This window comes from Cynocephalus volans, chromosome 2 (assembly GCF_027409185.1).
Source record: "Cynocephalus volans isolate mCynVol1 chromosome 2, mCynVol1.pri, whole genome shotgun sequence".
Taxonomy (NCBI): domain Eukaryota; kingdom Metazoa; phylum Chordata; class Mammalia; order Dermoptera; family Cynocephalidae; genus Cynocephalus; species Cynocephalus volans.
In genome coordinates, this window is record NC_084461.1 from 66,486,675 (window position 1) to 66,510,357 (window position 23,683).

Here is a 23,683-nt window from a genome sequence, read left to right on the forward strand (position 1 = left end):
AGAGCATCTGCCAGAATGGTGACACCAATATTACAGATGCAATATGCCTCTTAAAGATTAGCCTATATCACAAAAGTTAATGTCTTCCATATCCAAATTTGCAACATGGATCTTACATTCAATACAAATATTATACATGTGAAATATCCAGATATCTGTAAGATTTTTAAAAAGTGTACACACAAATACGATAACAACCTACATTAGTGCTGAAAAGTAACTTGGAGATCACTTAGTTTAACCCCTCTGGTTACAAATGAGGAAGGTCCATAGTAAATTATTGGTAGAATATTTGGTTGTGTGGCTCTTAAAGCAGTGTTCTCAAAAAACGGGGAACATAAACACCACCAGATGTATGTGAGGAGCACATGCAATACCCGGGTCATTTTGCAGTATAGGCTCAGCCTTATGGAAGTTGTTAAACGTAATTTAAATCACTGAGAGAGTATGGAGGACTGCTTGATAATACCATACTGCTCAGCTAAGTACTAATGGTTGCAAAGTACTGTCAACACCATAGGATTTGTACACAATCTGAATAACCAATAAGGCTTTTGATGTAACCAAGAGGTTATGCTTTCAGGTGGCCCAATGTCTACTCTCCAAATTCACAGCTAGTTGTTTATAGTTGTGGTTTGGGACTTCAAAGACCAGTAAAATTTTTAAAAATCTGGGTTTTGATTCACAACTTTGTATTTTCCAAGTAGGGAAATGCTAAATCAAGATTTAATTAATTAACCTAAAACCAGAAAAACTTCAACTACCATCATAAACAAAAAAGGTAGGAAGGACACAGTCTCAGAATAAATGACAATCCTTTAAACTGGATATATTTAACTTTGGTATCCTACAAGATTTTGTTGTCCCTCCTTCCTCCATAAAACACACTAGCAGGAGAGGTTGGGAGGGAAATTCTCAGGGATGCCTCTAGTCCTGGCAGAGCAGGGGCAGCTTGTAGGAGGTGGGGCTAGCTAGGGTAAGGCATAGCTCCCAGGACCCTTCTCTTCTTGTTTTCTTCCTGACCCACTTAACTACCTGTATATCCTGGAGACTGTCAACCAATTCAAACTGCCAGGAATGAGGGTTTGATCCTGGAAGTTCCAAATGCAAGTAGGGAAGATGTTTAAAGGAACTGGTAAATATGAGAAAATCTAAACAGAATGGTGATAATGTCTCATATGAGCAAATAGAGTTAAAATCCTTGCTAATAATGGCAAGTCAGTCAGGAGGGAAAATCAGAATGAATGCATTTAAAGTCTTCATTTTCTTTGGGAAGAGGGTAAAGCTGTTGATTAAATTTAGATTTAGCTAGCTAAATTTGTGTGTTAAATTTTTAGGGTAACTGTTAAAAACAAAGAATTTTTCTGGACTACATAAAATCAAAACAAAATTCACTCAATTCAGAAGAAGGCAATACAGGTTCCAGTCAAGATGGCAGAGTAGACGGTTCCTAGTGTCACTCTCTTCCACAAATCAACCAATTTGCAACTATTAAAAAGCAACAACAGGAGGCCCGAGAGCTGCATCGGAATAGGCAGGAGCTGGTGCCATGGGACCCCCCAGCCCAGGCCAGTGCCCGCTGCTCAGAGAGGCCTGAGAGCTGCCAGGCCCACAGGCCCCTATTCAGCCATGCCAGAACAGGCAGGAGCCACTAGACCTCCAGCCCAGGCCAGTGCCCGCTGCCGAGACAGCCACTGGGCCCACACTCCCTGAGTCAGCCATGGCAGAACAGGCAAGTGCCATGGGGCCTTCAGCCCAGACCAGTGCCCACCACCCAGAGAGGACTGAGAGCCACTAGGCCCACATGCCTTAAGTCATCCATGCTGGAACAGGCAGGAGTCATGGGACCCCCTGCCCAGGCCAGTGCCTGCCACACAGAGAGGCCTGAGAGTGGCTGGGCCCACACACCCCAAATCAGCCATGCCGGAACAGGCAGGTGCCATGGGACCCCCAGCCCAGGCCAGTCCCTGCTGCCCAGAGAGACCCAAGAGCCACCAGGCCCACATGCCTTGAGCCAGCTGTGCCAAAACAGGCAGGTGCTTTGAGACCCCCATCCCAGGCTAGTCCCTGCTGCCCAGAATTGGCAGTCCCTTCAGCATCCAGGCCAGACATCGGGGGGAACAAGTGGACTGTGCTACCCCCTGCCACAGTGACTAAACACCAAAGGAAAGATACCAGAAATATGAAAAATCAAGAAAGTACACCACTATGAAAGGGTAATAGTAACTCTCAAGCTTTAGATCCTACAAAACAGGAAGTCCTTGAAATGACTGATAAGGAATTTCAAGCAACAATTCTAAGGAAACTAAATGAGATACAAGAAAACTCAGTTAGACAACACAATGTAATGAGAAAAAATACACAGGACCTGAAAGAAGAAATGTACAAAGAAATCAATGCCCTGAAAAAGAATGTAGCAGAGCTTGTGGAGCTGAAGGATTCATTCAACAAAGTAAAAAACACAAAAGAGGGTCTAAGCAGCAGCCTAGAAAAAGCAGAAGAGAGAATTTCTGAACTTGAAGAAAGGCTGTTTGAATTAACACAGGTGGATCAGAAAAAAGAAAAAAGAATTTAAAAAATTGAAGAAAATCTAAGAGAAAGAACAGACAACCTTAAGCACTCAAATATCCGAGTCATGGGTATTCCAGAAGGGGAGGAAGAAGGAAATGGTATTGAAAACATATTCAATGAAATAATAGCAGACAACTTCCCAGGTATAGGGAAAGTCACAGATCTTCAGATTCAGGAGGCCCAAAGATCCCCAGACATACTCAACCCAAAAAGGTCCTCTCCAAGACATGTTATAGTCAAACTGGCAAAACTCCAAGACAGAGAGAATCTTAAGAGCTGCAAGAGAGAAGTGGCAAGTTGCCTATAAGGGAGGCCCAATCAGAATAATATCAGACTTTTCATCAGAAACCCTAAAAGCCAGAAAAGAATGGGATGATATATTCAAAATACTAAAGGACAAAAATTGCCAGCCAAGAATACTTTACCCAGCAAGGCTATTCTCCTGAAATGAAGGACAAATAGTATATTTTTCAGACAAACAAAAACTGTGGGAGTTCACTACCACACGACCAGCCTTACAAGAAATTCTCAAGGGAGTACTGGGCTTGATACCTGAAAAACAACCATCACTGCCATGAATACTCAAGAAAGAACAAAACCTACCAGTAACACAAAAATGTTAACCATAGAGAAAAAATAGTTTATCTACCACCTCAAGAAACCAACAAACACAGAAAACAATGAGGAAAAAAAAGGAACAAAAGACACTTAAGACATTAAACAAAACTCAATAAAATGCTAGGAGTAAATCAACACATTTCAATAATAACTATAAATGTAAAAAGATTAAATTCCCCACTCAAAAGACACACACTGACTGACTGGATTAAAAAGATGGACCCAACAATATGCTGTCTTCAAGAGACTCACCTCATCTGTAAAGACACACACAGACTAAGAGTGAAAGGATGGAAAAAGATATACCAGGCAAATAGAAATGAAAAACAAGCCAGAGTAGCTATTCTTATAGCTGATAAAGTACACTTTAAACCAAAAACCATAAAAAGAAATAAAGAAGGCCACTATATAATGATAAAAGGATCTATCCACCAAGAAGACATAACAATCACAAATATATATGCACCCAACGTTGGAGCAGCCAGATTTATAAAGCAACACTATTAGATCTAAAGAATGAGATAGACACTAACACCATAACAGCAGGGGACTTGAACACCCCACTCTCAACCTTGGACAGATCACCTAGGCAAAAAATCAATAGAGAAACACAAGATCTAAACAACACTTTAGACCAGTTGGACTCAGCAAATATCTACAGAACATTCCATCCAACAACCTCAGAATATTCATTCTTCTCATCAGCACATGGAACATTCTCCAGGAGAGACCGCATGTTAGGTCACAAAGCAAGTCTCATTTTTTCCAATCACAATGGATTAAAATTAGAAATCAACAACAAATGAAACTCTGGAAACTATACACACACATGGAAATTAAACAACATTCTACTTAACGACATATGGGTCCAAAAAGAAATTAAACAGGAAATCAAAAAATTTATTGAAACTAATGAAAATAATGACACATCATACCAAACCCTGTGGGACACTGCAAAAGCAGTACAAAGGGGGAAATTTATTGCATTAAATGCTTACTTAAGAAGAATGGAAAGACTGCAAATAAACAACCTAACACTTCACCTGAGAGAACTAGAAAAACAAGAACAATCCAAACCTAAAGTTAGTAGATGGAAAGAAAGAAAGATCAGAGCAAAACTAAATGAAATAGAAACCAAAAAAAGATACAAAAGATCGATGAAACAAAATGTTGGTTTTTTGAAAAGATAAATAAAATTCACAAACCTTTAGCAAGGCCAACTAAGAAAAGAAGAAAGAAGACCCAAATAACAAAAATTAGAAATGAAAAAGGTAATATTACAACTGGTACCTCAGAAATACAAGGAAATCATTAGAGACTACTATAAACAACTATATGCCAACAAATTTGAAAATCTGGAGGAAATGGATAAATTTCTGGACACATAAAAACTACCAAAACTAAGCCAAGAAGATATAGGAAATCTGAACAGACCAATGACAATAAAAGAGATTGAAGCTGTTATCAGAAGTCTCCCAACAAAGAAAAGCCCAAGATTGGATGAGATCACCACAGAATTCTACCAAACCCTCAAAGAGGAATTGATACCAATTCTCTGCAAACTATTCTTAAAGACTGAAACAGAGGCCATTCTTCCAAACTCATTCTATGAGGCAAACATCACTCTGATACCAAAACCAGACAAAGATACCTCAAAAACAAAAAACTACAGGCCAATGTCCTTCATGAATATAGATGCAAAAATCCTCAATAAAATACTAGCTAACAGAATACAGCAACACATACACAAAATTATACACCATGATCAAGTGGGATTGATCCCAGGGATGCAAGGTTGGTTCAACATATGCAAATCGATAAATGTGATACACCACATCAGTAAAAGCAAAGACAAAAACCATTTGATCATCTCTGTAGACACTGAAAAAGCATTTGGCAAAACTCAACATTCATTCATGATAAAGACTCTACAAGTTAGGTATAGATGGAAAGTATCTCAACACAATTAAAGCCATATATGATAAGCCCACCGCCAATATCATCCTGAATGGGGAAAAGCTGAAAGCTTTTCCCTTAAGAACAGGAACTAGATAAGGATGCCCACTCTCACCACTCCTATTCAACATAGTGTTGGAAGTATTAGCCAGAGCAATCAGAGAAGAGAAGGAAACAAAGGGCATCTAGATTGGAAAAGATGAAGTCAAACTGTTTCTGTTTGCAGATGATATGATCCTATAGATTGAACAGCCTAAAGCCTCTACAAAAAAAACTCTTAGAATTGATAAATGATTTCATCAAAGTAGCAGGATACAAAATCAACACACAAGAATCAGTAGCATTTCTATACTCCAACAGTGAACATGCAGAAAAAGAAATCAAGAAAGCTAGCCCATTCACAATAGCCATCAAAAAAATAAAATACTTAGGAATAAAGTTAACCAAGGATGTAAAAAATCTCTACAATGAGAACTACAAACCACTGTTGAGAGAAATTAAAGAGAACACAAAAAATGGAAAGATATCCCATGCTCTTGGATTGGAAGAATTAACATTGTGAAAATGTCCATATTACCCAAAGTGATCTACAGATTCAATGCAATTCCCATCAAAATTCCAATGACATTTTTCTCAGAAATGGAAAAAACTATCCAGACATTTATATTGCACAACAAAAGACCATGCATAGCCAAAGTAATCCCAAGCCAAAAAAAAAAAAGCTGGAGGCATAACACTATCTGACTTTAAACTATACTACAAAGCTATAATAACCCAAACAGCACAGTACTGGCATAAAAACAGACACATGGATCAATGGAATAGAACAGAGAAACCAGAAACCAACCCATACACCTACAGCCATCTGATCTTTGACAAAGGCACCAAGTCTACACACTGAGGAAGAGATTGCCTCTTCAGCAAATGGTGCTGGGAAAACTGGATATTCATATGTAGGAGAATGAAACTAGACCCGTACCTCTCACCATATACCCAAATCAACTTAAAATCAATTAAAGAATTTAATATGCATCCTGAAACAATAAAACTCCTAGAAAAAAACATAGAGGAAACACTCCAGAAAGTAGGAGTGGGTACAGACTTCATGAATATGACCCCAAAAGCACAGGCAACCAAAGGAAAAATAAACAAATGGGATTATATCAAACTAAAAAGCTTCCACACAGCAAAAGAAACAATCAACAGAGTGAAAAGACAACCAACTGAGTGGGAGAACATATTAGCAAAACATACATCTGACAAAGGATGAATATCCAGAATATACAAAGAACTCAAACAACTTTAGAGCAAAAGACCAAATAACTCAATTATTAAATGGGCAAAGGAGCTGAATAAGCATTTCTCAAAAGAAGATAAATGGATGGCCAACAGACACATGAAAAAATGCTCAACATAACTCAGCATTTGGGAAATGCAAATCAAAACCACTTTGAGATACCAACTCACTCCAGTTAGGATGGCTAATACCCAAAAGACTGAGAATGATAAATGCTGACGAGGTAGCGGAGAAAAAGGAACTCTCATACACTGTTGGTGGGACTGCAAAATGGTGCAGCCTTTATGGAAAATGGTATGGAGGTTCCTCAAACAATTGCAGATAGATCTACCATATGACCTTGCTATTCCACTGCTGGAAATATACCCAGAGGAATGGAAATCATCATGCCAAAGGGATACCTGTACTCCCATGTTTATTGAAGCACTATTCACAATAGCCAAGAGTTGGAACCAGCCCAAATGTCCATCATCAGATGAGTGGATACGGAAAATGTGGTATATCTACATAATGGAATACTACTATGCTATAAAAAAGAATGAAATACTGCCATTTGCAACAACATGGATGGACTTAGTGAAAATTATATTAAGTGAAACAAGTCAGGCACAGAAAGAGAAATACAACATGTTCTCACTTATTTGTGGAAGCTAAAAACAAACAAACAAAACAAACAAACAAATAAAGGGTGGGAGGAAGAAGACACAACAATCCCAACAATTCCTTGAACTTGTTAAGACAAGTGAACAGATATGATGTAGTTGGGGAGGAGGGGAGGGGGGGGAAGAAGAACGGGTAAAGGGACATGAAAATCAACTGTAATGTATATTAAGAAGGTAAAATTTAAAAAAATAAATAAAAATAAAAAAATAAACAGGTTAATTATCAACCCCCTCAAAATAAAAAACAAAAGGCAAGAAAGAGGAGGAAAACCCCCCAAATTTCAGGGCCTATACAGTAATATATAGCTACTGCATCTTTAAAAGCAGAGTTCATTGGAATGCCCCAAAACATCAGGCATGGTTAAACAAAGGATATTTTTCTAATAACTTTAGAGAGAATTTATATGTATACAAGAGTACTTGAAAAAGTTTGTGGAAAAACAGAATTAAAAGATAATATGAATCTTTTCATGAACTTTTTGAAGATCCCGTCATATTATTCACTCATTTCATTTTTTCATTATTCAGAAAAGGCACAGATATTTCAAAACAAGGAAACTTAATAAGATGATTTTTAAACACCAAAGGTTGTAGAAAATCCAAGTTGACTAATTATTTGTTGGGAAAAATCTTAGGCAGAGTCATCATGATGCAAATAGGAGCCAAAAAAACTCCAACTACCTTAAGTTTGTTGTGATTCTAACTTTTTAAATGTACTAATCAGAATGTTTTTATAAGGACATAGTTAGAGATGAGCCAAGAACATGCAATATGCTACAAGTCATTAAAGCAATGACCACTCTTAGGGACTCCAAGTTGTTAAATAAATCAAGAAAAACAAATGCACATTTAAGAGAGCTGAATAACATACCATAAATCTTGGGTTACCACCCCCCCCCCAAAATATGAAAGGTTGTTAAAGCCCCTAGATGAGCTCATGTACTAATTCCCCGGGGCTAGTCCTTTAGAAAATGATGAATTTTAGAAATATCCTCAGGTGGATTTTTTTAGAAGAGGCATACATACATGGAAGGAGATGATAGAAATATGGAAAAATATACACCAAATTGTTAACTGGGGTGGGCGGATGGGTGTGGTGAGACTACAGAGGACTTTGTACAGTGCTTTATATAATTAGCATGTATTATTAATACAATCAAGAAAAATGTAAGCTTTTTAAAAGTAGTATACATATAATTTGTGGAAATTTCTGAGCTCCCACAAACACAATATTTAAAAGTATAACAAGGAGAAAACTCAGATATTTTAGAGTTCTAGAAGTTTAAAGACAGGAAAACTATCCATAACTACAATACACATGAAGTATTCGAACACATTAGTTCATTTTTGGAATTTAATTGTATTCTACCCATTTATAAGCTATCACAATAACTGATCATATAGTTTTCCTCTCAGGTGTTTAGAAACTTCCTTGTTTAAGAACAGGATGTTTAAGAACAGGATTGCCTTTACCTAAAGGTAGAAAGAATAATGGATTTAGGGTCACTAGCTTCTCAAGTCCTACTACTGAAGTCACTTCTTCGCAAGGTCTCAATGCCTGGGATGGAGGGGATGGGAGGAAAGGGTGGGAGAAAGTAGGGCAGGGAAGGAGAAAAGTTAGGGGAGAAGGAAGAAAAAGGAGAAGGAAAGAAGGCAGAGAGAGAGAGACTTTAGGTTTCCATTGATGGTTACACATTAAATTATTAGCATATATTCACTAAAGTAATTTTTTATATCAATGCACACATACACACACCATTTGAGAAGGCACAGAAGCCCTGTGGTTAATTTCAGTGGGGACAAGGGCACAGTATGTTGATACTGGAACCAAGAAGGTGAACTCAAATCACATGGGAAGAACATGGGGGTGGGGAATGGAGCTGTTGGGAGGGATGGGGGGGGTTGATGACCTGAGAGATCTCAGAGCCAACTCTGTAAGCCTCATAATTTTGCCTAATAAATATTTCAGAGTCATAAAGGGCAGAGAGACAGCAGTCATTAGAGAGGTGTGGCCAATTGTCCTGGAGGGGAATCCTTTAGGTCTGAATGGCATACCTAGTAAGAACATGCTATTCTGTGTAGGGTTTTTTTGTTTTGTTTTGTTTTGTTTTTGCTTTTATTATGGTATCATTTGCAGACTCTGCTCAGGTCCCACTGTTTGTGTAGGAGTTCAATTTCCCCAGACCTGAGAAACTGGACATCGGTATTTGGGGAGGAATCTCTACAACTGAATTAATAAACTTCCTTTTTCATATATTAAAAGAAGGTTCGATAAATACCACGTATTTTAAGTGTAGTTTAAAAACCCTCTTAAGAGCTCACAAATCCTTGGCCACTAAATTGAGTAGTCTGTAACAATCATTTAAAAGATCTCACTCCTGTATTTGGAGGGAAAATGCTTGGTCTTTTTTTTTTTTCCTGAGTCTTTAGGGTGTAAAGCTACATTGACTACATGCAGACTACGCCACTTGTGGTGGCGGGGGACTTTGCCAATTGTATGGCTAAGCAATTAATAAATAAGGCCAAAATGTTTCATTATTTTAGATATACTAAGTTTCCATTTGTATTGTCCAGGCTAGGGGTTAAGGCCCACAGACTCTTCAAACCCATTGTGCAGACTGGGTCACCAGACCCGTCACACACAGGTCCATGCTAGGTAATTGGGAAAGGCCTCAGGAGCCATTGGTAGAGGACACGAGCTCAGTCCTCAGCAGTAGCAGCAGCAGCAGCAGTAGCAGCAGTAGCAGCAGCAGCAGCAGCAGCAGCAGCAGTGGCAGCCTCTCAGGCATCATGGGGGCCCTGGCAGCAACAGCCTCCAGCAGCAGTAGCAGCCTCCCCATGGCACCCCCCTCCCCCGCCCCCTGGGTGCGGGTAGGCCCTGTGGATCAGAGCTGCTCCTACTTTATACTTAAGTCCATAACCCAGGACACCTGGGTGCACATGCGCAATTACATTAGACCATAACAGAGGAACACCTGGGCGCACATGCATGTTTACATCAAATGCTTGGGAAGATTCTGAACATCTGAGGGGCCCTGACTATTTATATTTACTTTCCCTACCTAGGGGCAAACCTTTCCCACTGTTGTCTTACTCCCATCCCTTCTCCATTCCTCTGGAAATTTCTGTCATCAATAATCTCCACTTTCTTATGCATGTTCCTCTATCCTTATGTCAAAAACAAAATAGTAAACTTTATTTATTAATCATCTTATCTTTACCATTAATATCCCATTTTTTACTTTAGTCTCAAACTTTGCTGCACATTAGCATCACCTGGAAAGCTTTTAAATCCCAGATGGGCAGGCTGCACCTCCTGTCAGTAAGAAGATCACTGAGTGTGGAACCCAAGCATCAGTACTTTTTTTTTCTTAACTCCCCGGTGATTCCAATGTGCAGCCAGTCCTGGGAGACATGCTCTACTGCAGTGCCGCTCATACTTTAATGTGCATATGAATCACCTGGGGGTCTTGTTAAACTGTGGAATCTGATTTATTTGAGCTGGATGGGACTCGAGAATCTGCATTTCTCACAGGTTCCCAGGTGATACTTTAAGTAGCAAGGTTCAAGGATGCATCCTGGAGTCCTTCTACATGGGATCTGGACTCTTTTGGAGTCTCTTAAATTAGAAACTTATCTAGATTAGGGCTGATTCTAGAGCAATGATTCTTAACCTTGGCTGTTCAATGCAATCAGCTGAATAGCTTTAAAAAGTACTGATGCCTGGGTTCTACCCCAACAGATTGATTTTGTTGGCCTCAGTTTCAGCTTGGGCATAAAAATTTATGACAGTACCAAGCTGATTTTTTAAAATGAACTTTATTAAAATATAATTTACAAACCATACAGTCACCCATTTAAAGTGTGCAGTTAAATGTTTTCAGTATATTCTCAGGGTGTACAACCATCAACACAGCCTAATTTTAGAATATTCTTGCTCCTCAAAATAAATCCTATATCCATTAGCAGGCACTTCATTTTCTACCCCACCCCCTGCCCTAGGCAATCACTAATCTGTTTCTATAGATTTGTCTCTTCTGGATATTTCATATAAATAGAATCATCTAATATGTGGCCTTTTGTGTCTGCCCTCTTTCGTTTAGCAGAATGTTTTCAAGTTTCATCCATGTTACACAGCATGTATCAAATACTTCACTCCTTTATATGGCTGAATAATATTCCATTGTATGGATTTACCACATTTCCTTTATCCATTGATCAGTTGATGGACATTTGGGCTGTTTCTATTTTTTGGCTATTATGAATAATGCTGCTATGAACATTCAAGTACAAGTGTTTGTATGGACATTTGTTTTTATTTCTCTTCAGTATATAACTAGGAGTGGAATTGCTGGGTCATGTGGTAACTCTATTTTTAATCTTTTGAGGACTCACCAAATTGTCTTCCAAAGCAACTGCACCATTTTATACTCTCACCAGCAATGCACGAGAATTCCAATTTATCCACATCCTTGTCAACATTTTCTCATGTCTGTCTTTTTGATTATAGCCATCCTGGTTGGTGTGAAGCATTATCTCATTGTGGTTTGGATTTGGATTTTCCTAATGATTGATGGTGTTGAGCATGTTTTCATGTACATGTTGGCCATTTATACATCTTCTTTGGAGAAGTATCTATTCAGATGCTTTGCTCATTTTTTAGTTGGATTATCTGTCTTTTTTATAATTGGGTTGCAAGAATTCTTTACATATTCTGGATGCAAGTCCCTAATCAGATACATGATTTGCTAATATTTCTCCCTTTCTGTGTATTGTTTTTTCACTTTCTTGATGGGTATCATTTGTAGAACAACAGTTTTAAATTATGATGTAGTCCAACTTATCTATTTTTGCTTTGGTTATAATAAGAAACCACTGCCTAACCCAAGGTCACAAAAATTTACGCCTAAGTTTTTTTCTAAGTTTTATAATTTTAGCTCTTACATTTAGGTCTATGATCCATTTTAAGTTCATTTTTACATAAGCTATTAGGTAGGAATCCAACTTAATTCTTTTGCATGTGGATATCCAGTTGTTCCATCACCATTTGTTGAAAAGACTATTCTTTCCCAATGGAAATATCTTGGCACCCTTGTCAAAAATGCAAGCTGATTTTATCGCACAGCTAAGGTCGAGAATCACTGCTTTCTTGCCTTGCTGTAGGAGGTCACTACATTTGATTGTGTGTTCTAATTTCTTGATTACTTTTCTAACAGAGCAAAAGATAGGTGTCTGGCTTTTAGGGCACTTACGTAGTAAGCCCCTAAACAATGATGATGGCTTTCCCTGGAAAGAGTCCTTGTTCCTCAGAATATATCTATCTTAAGAAATCTATTGATAACTTCCTATAATCAGTCCCTTAATATGACCCTATATAGGAATAAAAGTACCATGAACACCAATTTTTAGCATCTGACACAATTTCTTCCTCAAAGAAATAGACCACCAAAATGGGTTGGAGGGGAAAAAAAAGTGTGTGTTTGTTCGTAAGAGTTTTGACAATATCAACAGTGTGATCACTACATCTTGTAGAATAAATAGAGGCCTTATCAACTCCATAAAATGGTTATGAGATTTATTATTGCTATATTATAATATGTGTTAGCTTCTATCTTTATCTATATCCATCCATCTATCTGTCCATCTGTCTACACAAATATATATGTATTCACTTATAGGCAATACTACAAATACTTTAGTACCTCATTATTCTTTTGTACTTTATACTGTCCCAAAGTTCCATTTCCATGTAGTCAATGCACCAGCAACTGGACTTTCCTTCTGACAATTCTGAAGGCTTCACTCTCTCATATGCAGTACAGTTTTCATTGTCTTTGAGAGTAAAGCCTTTCAGGGTGTGCATCCTACTCCACAAATTACTGGCTATATAAACTTGGACCTTGTTTTTCTCATTAGCAGAATGTAGATAAAAGTGCCTATCTTACAGGGTTGTTTCAAGAATTAAATGAGGAAACAAAACCCCTCTTATTGAAAAATACAGATCCTGACTCTGCAGACATGGCAAGAATATAACCACAGATTCAAGACTGTAACCAGAGACACAGATACAAGAATAATAAGAAAATAAAACGGAGCATTAATATCCCTATTCATTCTTCTTGCTGGCAAGCATTCCCTTTATGAAACACACTGGGGTAGATACAACTTTAATTTCTAAGACATGTTATGATGTTCTCTCCCATGTGAGAGTCTCTTTTCAGAAAAATATCAGTGTCAATATAGCTAATCACACAGCTTACTCATTATGAACTGCATACTAAAAATATATATTTCAATCTGTTATCTAGGAATGTCCCTCATTTTTTAGTTTAGGCAGATGGTAAGGTTTAGCTGTCTAAACCTTAAGGAACACTGTCTTCATTAGACTACTAATTCCATTTAAGAAATTTAAATCTCTGAATAATGACTGATGATATTCACAGGAAATGATTTCTCAATAATCATACAAGTCACGAAACGCCCTGGTTTTAGGTGAACCCAGGTAATGGGTGTTTTTATTACAGCAAATGTTTGGGTCCCAGACTTGTAGGAACAAAGCAGAGCTCCCTAATTAGCTTGGACAGTTCAAGGATCATTATTGCACAATGCTGTCCCAGGATATATGGCAGTAAGTGGAAAGAACTACGTAAAGAATGAGCACAAAACCATTTTGTTCGCCACCGACCACTTAATGACAGAGACCTACCTCTAAACCAGTGAACTGGGCACGTTTCCTCCATGACCACAACCACCACACTGGGGTTATTTTTGTTTTTGGTTTGTTTTGGCCAGCCTAGTTCAAATAATAGTAGCCAGCATTGATAGAGCATTTATGGTGTGTCATACACCATTTTAAATGCTTTACATGTATCATCTCATTTAATCCTCAACACTGTGAGGCAGATACAACCTTGGCACAGGGAGTTTAAGTGACTTACTCGTCCTGTGGTTCAGCAAGTGATGGAACTGGGTGTGGAACTCGGGCAGACTGACTTCTGAATCCCCACTCCTAACCACTGCGCTGAATTGTCTCCTTAATAAAATGTACACACATGGCCTCAGTGTCTCCTTGAATGTGTTATGTTCTGACTCATTTAGCTTATTTTTAAGGCTGCATGAACAAGTATCTCTATTAACTGCAAATGCCTCTATTAACAAGAGTTAATCATTTTTCTCCATCCTCTTCTCTTAAAGACTTACAAAGCAGTGTACTGTTGTCTTTGATATTTCAGTATTGAATTTAAATTTACCCCAAATCTCATATTTTCTACATTAGTTTTATTTTTAAAAAATCAGGGGCAAGGAGACACTCACTGATCAGTGACTAGTTTCCAATAGGCTATAAATATTTTCTAAAAGTCTACAGTTTCAGACACTGAGATCACAGCACTGTCCATTTATAAATAGTTTCCAGTTTTCGGTTTTCATTTTCCTACTAGATGAAGGGTGGGGCAGTAAAACATTTCCCGTAAATAAATGAAAAGCTATTAAATTCCATCCTTCTTTTACCACTAGCTGCTGACCATCTGGCATAAAAGACACACCCTTGAAGGCAGTATCAAAATTTGAGAAATATAAATAGTCATGGCAATGTTTTCTGAGAAGAAATTTGGAAGGAAAAAAACACAATTACTAATTAAAACTTTGAAGAGACATGCATAGGGTGATTTTCATCCTGTTAACCCTTTGTAGGCATCATCATCATCTTCGCTTTCAGCTACTGAGTTCCTACTATGTTCCAGGGACTGGGGTGTTTTATACACATTCTTTCACTAAATCCTCACATAAGTGCCTATAAGATAGGTACCACAGTTGTTACATTTTACATATGAGGAAATTAATGCTTGAAGATGTTAAATAACTTGCCCAAGAATGCACAAATATAATGAAATAGACAGGATTTGAACCAGACCTAATTAGGGAGCACATTTTTAACCACTGCACTAGTGAAATTCCTTGTAGGACTTATTTTCTGCACTGGGGTTACGGGGTGATATTGGATTTGCATGGATCCCATGCTCTCTGAAAAGCCATTGTAACAATCAAACATTACCATGTACAAGGAGTTTAGGCAGGGAAATTATAAAATTTTAACTAAATTTGGTGAGGAAACATGTAAGTTGAGTTCATTTGATATACAGTTATATATATGAGCAGATATTTTTCATGTAAACTTTTATTAAGGGGGCTTATTAAGTTCTTAAAGTAGGCTACTCAAGTAAAAAGTAATATTATTTAAAAAATCACTGAATCATACCCTTAATATGATCTTTTCCTATTCATTACTGAAAAATAATTGGTAGGACTTCTGGGTTAGTATCAGGACAAACCAGAGGTCCTAATATGCCTTTCTTCCAATTTCCATTTTAATACCCACGAAGAATTACAAAAAGATGAAAACTGGCAAAAGTGTTGGAAACTAGAGAGAAGACCAGATAGATGCCAGAGTCCCAAGGGGATTTTCACTAATGCCAATGCAGAAAAGATTAACAACATATTCCTGGACTCTACCATAAGAATCAAAACCTGATCCCAAAGAAAGAAAAAGACTCATTTACTTTGTCTACCTCAAGCTACAAGACTCGGGGGCTACACTAAGCAAAACCTGGGCAGTGCTATCCCATTAACTGTTTTCAGAGCCAGCCCATCATGCCTCCCCTAACTCCATCCCTGGTTGCTTCCCTCTCTACATCCACCCAGGCAGCAAACACCAGACAAACACCGCAGGAAATGGAAGGGACTAGGAATGGTACGTAGCTTCCTAGAACGGGAAGCCACCGAACAAAACAACCTGAAACAGCGCTCACAGCACTCCACACTGTGAGCATGGGATGGAAGCTCTTTTATCAAAAGGCTGGTAAAGTAGGGGATCAAAAATAATACATCACTCTTAAAACATTTGGTTTTAACTGAAAAAAATACAGATAGTAACTTGGTAGCCTTTGAATGAATGCAGGGCTACAGGTTGGAGTTTCCTATCATCTTTATTTCATAAACCATACGTATAATGCTTCATCTATAGTTTCTATTGCTGTTTTTTTTTTTTTTTAAGTAGAGGAAGAGCCTAAGAATGTGTGGACTTCTATCTTTCCATAGAATAATGGTGGCCATCTAAATTTCTCTCTCTACACACATTCTCCTTAAAAACTATATTGATACAGAGGTTTTCAACATGGCGGTGGCTGCGGTGGTTGGCGCGGAGTAGCTGAGGTGGAAAAGGCGGCCACTGGGCCTCAGGCAGCCGGGAAACTTGCGGACCTTCCTCTCACCATCTCTTAAGGGAGGACCGCTGCTGGTGGCCAGTCGTGGGGGCTGACCGCCACTTTGCCCTCGGCAGGAGAGGCTGCCTCATTTACAGGTAACAGCTTTGAAGTGTGGAGCAGGAAAAGAACTGTTTCGTAGCTGCAAAAGCAAGTCTCTAAACAGGGAACACGGAGCCAGGGCTGCCGTGGATGCAGACAGGATCCCAGAGGCTGGGGCCGCGCTGAAGGTGGCCAGCTGCCCTATTCAGGATTCGAGGTTTCAGGCCAGCATAAAAGAATATTCCTGGGAGAGCCCAAGCCGCGCCGCGGGACCGAGCAAGCAGCCCGAGGCGGCGGCGACCGAGAACGGGGAAGGTGACAAACCAGAGGCAGAGAGTGAACGCCCGACCTGACACAGCCCTGTGAGTGACTCCTGGCCCAGCCCTGCTTGGGGGGCTGACGCCCACACAGCTTCCGCCTACATCACTGGGCCACTCACCGCCCCGGGGCTGCCTCCATTTTCCCAGGTGGTGGCAGCTCCGTCCGGCTTGACTCCTCACTGAGCCTTCCCACTTGCTTGCCCCGGCACGGGGCTTCCCGGGGCCTGCGGGCTGGCCTCCCCTTCCACTCCCTCCGTGGTTCTCTGGTGGGGCTGGTGGTATGGGGCGTCCCCGGCCAGTGTTTGGAGGGCAAGGAAGTACGGGCGGGGCCGACTGTCACTCCACTGCACTCTGGACTCCGGCCCCGGTAAACAGTCCGGAAAAACGCCTAACCAATTTCTAGTTGGGAACAGTGTGGTAGGAGAGTTCCCACGTCCGCTTGAACCTGCCAGAGAGCTGATTGCAGGCGGGCGCTAGACTTGGTCCATGCCGGGGGGATACAAAGGTGAACAAATCCCGAGAAAGATCTACACAGTGCTACAAAAGCACCCAGAGCGACCGGTCGTCTGTGCCTAGCAGAAACCTGGTAGACTTCCTGGGCAAGGCGATGCCAAGCAGGGTCTTGAAGGCCCAGCTGATAGAAGAGGGTTGCAGAAGACACATCCCAGCCCAGCCCAGTGCGCACAGAGTGCGGAGACGAGCGGCCAGGGAGGCGGAGACTCGACAGAAACCGCACACCCTGTGGGGTCGCCACTGCACGATCCAACCGCCTGGCCCAGAGCACATGGAACAGGGAGAAGTCCTGCACAGGAAATGAAAGCTCAACAGAGATCACACACCCTGTGGTACGTGATCCACCAGCCGAGCAGAGTCCAAGCTGACCAGAAAGGTGGCTCCCTGGAGAGGCCCAAGACTCGAGACAACCATACACTAAGGCACTAGAGGCCAAATGAGCAGTCACGGAGGTAGCCATACGAAATTGGCAACCACAGCAACATCTTAGTTAGTCATTAGTCTCAAACTGGTAGACTATGAAACCCCCTGCCACAATGAATAAACATCAAAAAAAAGATACCAGAAATACAAAAAAATCAAGAAAGTACACCACCAAAAGTTAATAAATCTGAAATTCTAGATCCTATAGAACAAGAAGCCCTTGAAATGACTGACAAGGTATTTCGAGTGATAATTCTAAGGAAACTGAATGAGATACAAGAAAACTCAGCTAGACATCATGATGAAATGAGGAAAAGTATACAGGATCTGAAAGAGGAAATGTACAAGGAAACCAATGCCCTGAAAAAAAATGTAGCAGAACTTGCTGAACTGAAGAAGTTATTCAGCGAAATAAAAAACACAATGGAGAATTTAACCAGCAGGCTTGTCGAAGTTGAAGAGAGAACCTCTGAACTTGAAGATGGGCTGTTTGAAATAACACAAGCAGACAAAAAGAAAGAAAAAGAATCAAAGACATTGAAGAAAATCTGAGAGAGATATCAGACAACCTTATGCGCTCAAAGATCCGAGTCATGGGTATTCCAGAAGGGGAGGAAAATGGAGATTCTATTGAAAACATATTCAACAAAATAGTGGCAGAAAGCTTCCCAGGTATAGGAAAAATCACAGATCTTCAAATCCAGTAAGCTCAACGATCTCCAAACGTATTCAACCCAAAAAGGCCTTCTCCAAGACATGTCATAGTCAAATTGGCAAAACTCAGAGACAAAGAGAGAATCTTAAAAGCTGCAAGAGAGAAGCGTCAAATCACCTATAAGGGAGCCCCAATCAGGCTAACATCAGACTTTTCATCACAAACCCTAAAAGCTAGAAAGGAATGGGATGATACATTCAAAATACTAAAAGACAAAGATTGCCAGCCAAGAATACACTACCCTGCAAGGCTATCCTTCCGAAATGAAGGGCAAATAGTATATTTCTCAGACAAACAAAAACTGCGGGAGTTCACTACCACACGACCACCCTTACAAGAAATCCTCAAGGGAGTACTGGGTTTGGTTCCTGAAAAAAAACTACCACTGCACTAAAAACCCAAGAAAAATCTAAACCCACTAGTATAATAAAAATGGCATTCATGAAGAGAAAACAAACAAACAAAAAGTCTATCTACAACCTAAGGAACCAACAAACACAGAAACCAAACAGTAAATCAGAAAGCAAGGAACAAAAGACACCTAAGACAACCAAACAACCAATAAAATGCTAGGAATAAATCAACACCTTTCAATAACAACTCTTAATGTAAAAGGCTTAAATTCCCCAATCAAAAGACACAGACTGGCTGACTGGATCAAAAAGGAGGACCCAATTATATGCTGCCTACTAGAGACCCACCTCACCCATAAAGATTCACACAGACTAAGAGTGAAAGGATGGAAAAAGATTTACCATGCAAACAGAAAAGAAAATCGAGCTGGAGTAGCTATTCTTATATCTGACAAAATAGACTTTAAACTAAAAACCATAAAAAGAGACAATGAGGGACACTACTTAATGATAAAAGGACTGATCCATCAAGAAGACATAACAATCATAAATATGTATGCACCCAATGTTGGAGCAGCCAGATTTATAAAACAAACTCTATTAGACCTAAAGGAGGAAATAGATACTCATACCATAATAGCAGGGGATCTGAACACCCCACTGTCAGTATTAGACAGATCATCTAGGCAAAGAATCAGTAGAGAAACACAAGATCTACACAATACTCTAGACCAATTGGAATTGGCAGATATCTACAGAACATTCCATCCAACAACCTCCGAATATTCATTCTTCTCATCAGCACATGGATCATTCTCCAGGATAGATCACATATTAGGTCACAAATCAAGTCTCAATAAATTCAAAAAAATTGGAATTATCCCATGTATTTTCTCAGACCACAATGGATTAAAACTAGAAATTAATAACAAACGAAACTCGGGAAACTATACAAACACATGGAAATTAAACAGCATTCTACTCAATGACATATGGGTCCAAGAAGAAATCAAGCACGAAATCAAAAAATTTATTGAAACTAATGAAAACAATGATACATCATACCAAAACCTGTGGGATACTGCAAAAGCAGTATTAAGGCGGAAATTTATTGTATTAAATGCTCACTTCAGAAGAATGGAAAGATGGCAAGTGAACAACCTAACACTTCACCTTAAAGAACTAGAAAAACAAGAAAATCCAAACCTAAAGCTAGCAGACGGAAAGAAATCATTAAGATCAGAGCAGAACTGAATGAAATTGAAACCACAAAAGCAATTCAAAAGATCAATGAATCAAAAAGTTGGTTTTTTGAAAAGATAAATAAAATGGACAAACCATTAGCATGGCTAACAAAAAAAAGAAGAGAGAAGACTCAGATAACAAAAATTAGAAATGAAAAAGGTGATATTACAACTGATTCATCTGAAATACAAGGAATCATTCGAGACTACTATAAACAACTATACGCCAACAAATTTGAAAATCTGGAGGAAATGGATAAATTTCTGGACACACAAAAGCTCCCAAAACTGAACCATGAAGACGTAGAAAATTTGAACAGACCAATAACAATAAAGGAGATTGAAGCTGTTATCCGAAGGCTCCCAACAAAGAAAAGCCCAGGACCAGATGGATTCACAGCAGAATTTTACCAAACATTCAAAGAGGAATTGACACCGATTCTTTACAAACTATTCCAAAAGATTGAAACGGACGCAAATCTCCCAAACTCATTCTATGAAGCAAACATCATCCTGATACCAAAACCAGGTAAAGATATAACCAAAAAAGAAAACTACAGGCCGATATCCTTGATGAATATAGATGCAAAAATCCTCACTAAAATACTAGCAAACAGAATACAGCAACACATACGAAAAATTATTCATCACGATCAAGTGGGATTCATCCCAGGGATGCAAGGTTGGTTCAACATACGCAAATCAATAAATGTGATACACCATATTAATAAACTCAAACAAAAGGACCATATGATCATCTCTATAGATGCTGAAAAAGCATTTGATAAAGTACAGCACTCATTCATGACAAAGACCCTCTATAAGTTAGGTATAGAGGGAAAATATCTCAACATAATTAAAGCCATATATGCCAAACCCACTGCCAATATCATCCTGAATGGGGAAAAGCTGAAAGCTTTTCCTTTAAGAACAGGAACTAGACAAGGATGCCCACTCTCACCACTCCTATTCAACATAGTGTTGGAAGTACTAGCCAGAGCAATCAGAGAAGAGAAGGAAATAAAGGGCATCCAGATTGGAAAAGAGGAAGTCAAACTGTCCCTGTTTGCAGATGACATGATCCTATATATCGAACAGCCTAAAACCTCTACAAAAAAACTCTTGGAATTGATAAATGATTTCAGCACAGTAGCAGGTTACAAAATCAACACACAAAAATCAGTAGCATTTCTTTTCTCCAATAGTGAACATGCAGAAAGAGAAATCAAGAAAGCCTTCCCATTTACAATAGCCACCAAAAAAATAAAATACTTAGGAATTGAGTTAACCAAGGACGTGAAAAATCTCTGTAATAAGAACTACAAACCACTGCTGAGAGAAATTAGAGAGGATACAAGAAGATGGAAAGATATCCCATGCTCTTGGATTGGAAGAATCAACATAGTGAAAATGTCCATACTACCCAAAGTGATATACAAATTCAATGCAATCCCCATCAAAATTCCAAAGACATTTTTCTGAGAAATGTAAAGAACTATCCAGACATTTATACGGAATAATAAAAGACCATGCATAGCCAAAGCAATGCTGAGCAAAAAAAATAAAGCTGGAGGCATAACACTACCTGACTTTAAGCTATACTACAAAGCTATAATAACCAAAACAGTATGGTACTGGCATAAAAACAGACACACTGACCAATGGAATAGAATAGAGAATCCAGAAATCAACCCACACACTTACTGCCAGCTGATCTTTGACAAAGGCACCAAGCCTATTCACTGGGGAAGGGACTGCCTCTTCAGCACATGGTGCTGGGATAACTGGATATCCATATGCAGGAGAATGAAACTAGATCCATACCTCTCACCGTATACTAAAATCAACTCAAAATGGATTAAGGATTTAAATATACATCCTGAAAGAATAAAAATTCTTAAAGAAAACATAGGAGAAACACTTCAGGAAATAGGACTGGACACAGACTTCATGAATACGACCCCCAAAGCATGGGCAACCAAAAGAAAAATAAACAAATGGGATTATATCAAACTGAAAAGCTTCTGCACAGCAAAAGAAACAATTAACAGAGTTAAAAGACAACCAACAGAGTGGGAGAAAATATTTGCAAAATATACATCTGACAAAGGATTAATATCCAGAATATATAAGGAACTCAAACAACTTTACAAGAAAAAAACAAGCAACCCAATTAAAAAATGGGCAAAAGAGCTAAGTAGGCATTTCTCTAAGGAAGATATACAAATGGCCAACAGACATATGAAAAAATGCTCAACATCACTCAGCATCCGGGAAATGCAAATCAAAACCACACTGAGATACCATCTCACTCCAGTTAGGATGGCTAAAATCCAAAAGACTCTGAACGATAAATGCTGGCGAGGTTGCGGAGAAAAAGGAACTCTCATACATTGTTGGTGGGACTGCAAAATGGTGCAGCCCCTATGGAAAACGGTATGGAGGTTCCTCAAACAATTGAAGATAGATCTACCATATGACCCAGCTATCCCACTGTTGGGAATATACCCAGAGGAATGGAAATCATCAAGTCGAAGGTATACCTGTTCCCCAATGTTCATCGCAGCACTCTTTACAATAGCCAAGAGTTGGAACCAGCCCAGATGTCCATCATCAGATGAGGGGATACGGAAAACGTGGTATATCTACACAATGGAATACTACTCAGCTATAAAAACGAATGAAAAACTGCCATTTGCAACAACATGGACGGACCTTGAGAGAATTATATTAAGTGAAACAAGTCAGGCACAGAAAGAGAAATACCACATGTTCTCACTTATTGGTGGGAGCTAAAAATTAATATATAAATTCACACACACACACACACACACATACACACACAAACCGGGGGGGGGGGGGAGAAGATATAACAACCACAATTACTTGAAGTTGATACAACAAGCAAACAGAAAGGACATTGTTGGGGGGAGGGGGGAGGGAGGAGGGAGGGAGGTTTTGGTGATGGGGAGCAATAATCAGCCACAATGTATATTGACAAAATAAAATTAAAAAAAAAAAAAAAACATATTGATACATAAAGAAAGTAAAAATCACCCAAAGCACAAACTACAACATAAGCAGGAAACAAAGTGTATTTAAACCCCAGATGGAAGTGAGGAAATAACTGTGAGACCTGAAGTTAGTGCTGGTAGCCACCCTAGGGCAGAGTCAGGCTAGGCTTATGCAAAGGTGGATGACAGAGCACAAGAGGGGAAGGGACTGAGATCATGTCTGATAAGGTTACACCCTAAATGACAAAATGCTTATACAGGTCTGATACCTCGTGGATCAGAGCACAGTCTATTGGGGAGTCAAAAGGAAGCAGCTTGACAAGTGTACAGAACAAGAGTGACAGTCTTAAGCAGACACTAATTCTGAAAGAGAAGCAGTTGAAGAATGGGTGTCTTTGGAAGATGAATGATAAAGGAAAGAAGGACGTGGCTGACGATCAGGGTCCACTAAAACAATAGGGTATCACAGAACCACAAGAAGGCAGACCAGAAAGAAAGGGGGCTATTTGTATAAAGAAACTGTTCCACTGTAGCAATAAAAAGTGTTCTTGAACGAAGAAATAAATTAAACTATTCAAATCCCACCCCCAGAGATTACCTGCTGTAGCACGTCCAGGAAAAGTCAACAAATATAAACATGAACAACAACAACTAAAAAACCCAGCATTATACAAAGTTAACATAGAAATTTTTTT

General features: G+C 39.2%; 1 protein-coding gene across 1 annotated transcript in view; it reads right to left on the reverse strand.

The window, feature by feature from the left end:
• ARSB (arylsulfatase B) overlaps positions 1-23,683 on the reverse strand; it is a 206,081-nt gene that overhangs the window by 69,248 nt on the left and 113,150 nt on the right. The window lies entirely within an intron of this gene.